At 37.0% G+C, this 5929-nt stretch overlaps 1 protein-coding gene across 1 annotated transcript in view; it reads right to left on the reverse strand.

The window, feature by feature from the left end:
- Nucleotides 1-5929, reverse strand: part of LOC107677686 (sprouty-related, EVH1 domain-containing protein 1-like) — a 29849-nt gene that overhangs the window by 21747 nt on the left and 2173 nt on the right. The gene's annotated exons all lie outside the window — the stretch shown is intronic.

Below are 5929 nucleotides of genomic sequence, written 5' to 3' on the forward strand. Positions count from 1 at the left end.
ACCGAGTACCGATACCGATATTTTTATTGCATTTGTACATTTTTTAAATATTGGGTACAGAAACCAAAATTTATTCAGACACCTTCAACATTTCTCACATTATCACAGTTTATTTGCTATAGTTTATAAAATGGTAATAAAATATGACAAGAACTCGGAGTTGAACTGTGTCAGAACAAAATCATCTTGATAATGTCAGATAACTTTGATAGAAAGGTATGTAATGGATTAAGATCAACCAAAAATTATTCAGCTGTTAAATTTAAGTACACAATTTGATAATACCAATTTAGGTCAACCAATTACATCCTGTTTTCAATGTCCGTGTTTTTATGCCATACAATGTACCATGATGCTCTTCCCTCTCAGTGGCTTCTGTGATCTGATCACGGTGTGACGGACAGACAGACGCAGGTCATCAGGACTCATTCACCATCTCTACAGGACGATACCAACATCACACCGAGACAAACCACAGCACATTCAACACAACTATGCTGGAAAACACACTGAACATGAGGATGTGTTCTCCAAACAAATCTGTCGACTACACTAAGGGTTAGTGCACCTGAAAATGACATTTCTGTCATTATTGTTGTTCCAAACCTGTAAGATTAACTTTCTTCTGTTGAGCACAAAACAAGGCTCGAAATTGCAACCATTTTGGTCGCATATGCTCCCGTAAGTTAATCTGTGCGACCTCAAAATATATTTGGGAGCATTTGTGCGAGGGCATATAATTGTTGTCGTGCAACCTGTTTTCATTTCTCTAAAAACGTTCAGAGTATGTGCCTTCTGAGTGCTGATACGGTGACCGGTCTGCCGTTCTATCAAACGTTAGGCTACATAACCAATTAAACTTCATCTTTACATTCTTAACTTCAATGCAGATTTTAGATTGGTTAATATTAGCCGTCAATCACTCAGTCACTGCTTTCCGCTGTCAGGTGACAGGCTAACTACCGCGGGGAACGCAAAGGGCTGAAGAAGAGAGAAAATGAACACTGACAGATTTCTTTCGTAAACCACCTAAAGTTACAAATAATGGTGCTGGTGATAGCGATCATGTGGTGAATGTTGATCCACCAGCCGAAAGAAGGCGTACAGAGAGAATGGCTGAAAGACTTCGAGTGGCTCCGCTATGAAAATGCACTGTGCTGTGTGAGCTGCATTCACTGTAAAGCCTGTGAGACGGAGTTTGCAGGTAACAGCGTTTGCCACTGGATCTACACATTTCGTAATTGATGTTTTACGATGTGCGATTTGACATTATCGAGTATATTGCAAAATCCAAACAAAACACACCTACAGAGTGCACGCATACATGACGTGATGAAGTCTAGTAGGTTAGACTCGTGCCCATTTAGAGTGCGTTTTTTTCACTGCATGACTAAGTCTATTAAAATGCATCACAAAATTCAAGATATGGGGCCTTTATATCATTTCACATAGTTAATCAATATCACAAGAAGAGTGCCGTTTTTCTCCAAAAATCAGCATGATTACAAATGTGATATTGATTTTTTACAACTGTTCAATAAACCAGAAGTTAATATTAAGAGACTTACGTTTTAGACACTATATTGCCTGTTTTTGCTCTATTTCGCCAACAAAAATAATCCCGAATACAGCCCGTTTTATGTTTACAATATTACATTATTTATGAATGTGTAACTGCCAGTTAAATGCATTCATGTCCTGCATTAATCAGTGTGTAAATGCATCTAAACGCCACTTCAGACGCAGCTTCTGTGTTTCCTCTGCACTGCAAAGATTCATTTTGTTGATACTTTCATTTGCTTGACAATAACAGCCCAAATGTCTTATTATAGCCTAATTGACTGATTAAATATACGAATTTGACTCAAATGATAATGCACACTTTTTAGGAAAAATGGCTTCAAGGTAAAAATGACCATAAAAGGTAAAAATCAATTTAAACTTGTTGGTAAATATTAATTTCCGTCACTGCTGTGAACTCACCAGCACACAGAATATGAAGAATATCAAGAACTTTATTAGTCAGCTGTCCACGGTAGTCCTTAAGATATCAGCCCATTAACACTCAGTCAAATTATCGTTATCGATAAAATCCCAGAAAATATAGAGATATAATTTTTTGTCAATATCGCACACCCCTAGCCACCCCTAACCTGTTCCGTGCAACTGGCAGAGCAAAATGTAATTCTTTTCATTTTCTCTCTTCTTCAGCCCATTTTTTTTCTCGCTGTAGTAAGCAGAAAGTAGTGACTGAGTGATTGACAGCTAATATAAACCAATCTAAAATCTGCATTAAAGTAAAGAATGGATTCTTAACACATTTATTGCAACTACATTTAATCTTTTTTCGTCAAACAAACAGGCTAATGAATAGCTCAACACAACTCATAACTGGGCAGAGTCTAGACAGGGTTTTCTTCTGTGTAGATATAAATTCTATTGTTATAATTGATATCCCAAAAGGATATGCACTTGTGCGCGGCGTGAGCTGCTGTGCACTCACACTGCAATGCAAGATTTTCATAAAATATAATAGCTTGCCATTTCGGTTTGATTCTCACGCAGTTTAGAAATGTACAATTTTAGGATTCTATGTATAAAAGCATTTTGAATTTGAATTACATTGACTGTTGAGAATTTTCTGAAGCATGTTCACTGTAGCCTATTATTTCTGAACATATAACATTCCACTTGAGATGGAACGACTTGTGGAGTATGTAATGTGTCCAGGTGGGCATATTTTCATTTTTGGTTGAACTATTCCTTTAAGAGTCCCTCTGATCAGAACTATTAATGCTTTCCTCAGACTAGATTACATAACTAAATGCCAATGACTAATTTATTTTACAGTGTTATTCTGCAGTGTTTCACCATGAGTAACTCTGCAGTCAAACCAGCAGTAACGTGACTCATCAATGGAGACATCACAAACTTCCTTAGGTCACACACACACACACACACACACACACACACACACACACACTCACATGCGCGAGATGCTGCAAGAGATGCTAGTGCAAGAGTCAAACGCGTCCATGTTTACATAGAAAAAACTATGGAAACGCAGCGCAATCGAATAAAAAACCTGTAAAGAACAACTACTGTATGTCTGATATTTCATGTTTGCATCATGGTGACAGACTGAAAGCTGCTGTTCTCGGTGGGCGTGGCTTCAGCAACCAGCTCCCGCCTTTTTGCCCGTTTTCGATTGTCCGGGAGTGACGCTCGGTGAGGCGCTGCCAAGATGGTGACGGCCGGCTCCGCCCACTTTGAGCTTCAAAAACGCTCTTCAGGAACCTACGGGTGACGTCACGGACACTATGTCCATGTTTTTATACAGTCTATGGTGTAAACACATCTAAACGCCACTTCAGATGCAGCTTCTGTGTTTCCTCTGCATTGCAAAGATTAATTTTATTGATAGTAGGGCTGGGTAAAAATATCGATATCTTGATATTAATCAATTCTCATTTTTACGGAACGATATCGATTCTTAAATCCCAAGAATCGATTAGTCTAGCCTGTGTTCATTTAATGAACGGAACGTTGAAGGGCACCTCCCATCCAACATATCGCAATAAGCATTGTGCGTTGGTACTTTTAATATGAAATAGTCTCAGATTTTAAATTCTGTCCATTGTATTGCAGTATTCAATAGGGCTGGGCGATATGGCCAAAAAAATTATCACGATAATCTTTTTCATATCAGTCGATATCGATAAATGTCAAATCTTTATTTCTTTCAAGTTTAAAGCCAGATTTTTGCTACAAAGTGAAAGTTGTAGAAACCAGACCATTAATTTTCCTTAAAATAAATATCTGAATAGACAAATTAATTTCTTAGTTTCTGCATGTTCTAATGAGTGATATTGTTTCAAATCAAGAAACAGGTTTGGATCACTTTTTTATCTCTTAGAAATGCACATTTGATTTAGTTAGGTGAACTTGAGTTAGGATGCAGAGGTTCATTATCAAAATCAGTAACATCTGTAAAAACAGAAAATTGTAGCAACCTCAGTTTTATATGGTTAAATTTATTCTGACCAAGGTTTTATTTTATTTATTTTTTATTTTTTTATTAAGCATTGGTCTCCTATAGTAGCATACATTTAAATCATGATAAACACAGTTAAAACCACACATATAGCACCTCAATACCATGGTAAAAATATAACTTTATGGTTTTTAGGTAGCCTATTTGTATGAAAAACAGTAGTCTAAAAACATTCAGTATAAATGCACACATGCTATAGCTTAATCACAAATACATACTATAGAGAATAGGAATGTGTCGTCACAGCGGCAATGCATTCTGGGAATTTAGGTCACGGGAGCTATAGCAGAGACTGGATAATATAGTGAATGTAGACATTTGATATTATTTAATGTTTATATTATTCTACTTAAGATCGCGTTGGAGTGGTTAAGGCTCACTTTACATCATCTGCCATAGCCCTTTGCACGGCCGGTGTGAAAAACCTGCTTTTTTCAGCGCTAGAAAGCTGAAAGCAGAAGTAATTCCTGCAGACACTGATAAGGGCTATTTATATAGTTATATACATGCTTTTGATTAATGCTATGTTGATACAGTAAGCGTTAATCATTCATTCCAACGTGATCTTAAGTTGAATCATATAAACATAAAATAATATAAAATGTCTACATTCACTACAGAACTCGGATGAAAGTTAAACTGAAACTCGGTACTGTAAACAACTCAAATAAGATGTGTCTTAATAATTGATCTCTCTAGATTTATTATATACAGTCTGCATTAAACCGTAAGCCCTCACACTACAAATAGAAGAAAGTCATATATGGAAACGTTATCTTGTGGCAGCTCATTGATACCCAGCTACTTGTTTGTACAGATTTCATTCATTAATTTATTTGATTGCTTGCATCGTTGTTCGGCATCTCTAATAGTAAGAATCTTCAACTTGGTTCAATTCAAGGTGTTTATTAGCATCCACAATACACATCGTTTCAAAGCAGCTTACAGTAAGTTATGTCCCCTCTATAATGGCTTAATTCTTTAGCACTGAGCAGTTTTACTGGGCAATATGACGATATATAACAATGATAAATTATCCACTGTTTGAGATCTAGCTATGTATTCTCCCCTTTAAAAAATAGCCATGGTTTTGCTGCTCTAACCAAAGTGTTTTAGCAGTTAGCCTATATCAGTACCACTGTGGTGAAGGAGACTGAAGAATTAATATGTGCAGCCTCTCAGACAAACCACAGAGCGATTGTTTTATTTAAAGAGATTTACATATTAGTCCGTTTTATTCTAAGAGTATGTAAGATGGTTTTCAAAAAATATTAATAGTAAGCGGTCGGCTTTTTCTGTGGTGATTTGCGTGTGTTTACACTGTGTGCTCCTGAGCGTGACCTAAAACATGGCGGAATCCAACGCGGCGTGACGTAGATTCCCGTTCTCTATAATACCATTACTCCTGTAATAAAATTCAGTGTGAATATCCCACATTTCTGCCACAATACCATGGTGCAGTGAGTGTCACTACAGTAAATCCATGGTAAATGATGGCGATGTGTAGATTGAAAAGCCTTCTGACTGTCTCGTTGCACACAATGTTTCTACTGTTTGGCTTTAAACTAGTTTAAATTACCGAGTCATTCGTGTTCATCGCTGAATTCAAGCGCTTCACACTGGATCTCACAGCCGCATCATATGACCCCTTTAAGTATATGTAATCAAATTAGGTGAACAATCAAAAAGTCAAGTGTATTTGACATTTTGAGTTCTCCTCGCGTGGCATTAATGTTTATGGTGACTCATTGATTTACTTAATGACAATCAATTTATGGAAAATGCCATCCCTAGTGTGTGTGTGTGTGTGTGTGTGTGTGAGAGAGCGAGTGTGAGAGTGTGTGTGTGTGAGTGTGTGAGTGTGAGAGAGTGTGA

This window comes from Sinocyclocheilus anshuiensis, unplaced genomic scaffold (assembly GCF_001515605.1).
Source record: "Sinocyclocheilus anshuiensis isolate Anshui unplaced genomic scaffold, SAMN03320099.WGS_v1.1 scaffold929, whole genome shotgun sequence".
Classification (NCBI taxonomy): domain Eukaryota; kingdom Metazoa; phylum Chordata; class Actinopteri; order Cypriniformes; family Cyprinidae; genus Sinocyclocheilus; species Sinocyclocheilus anshuiensis.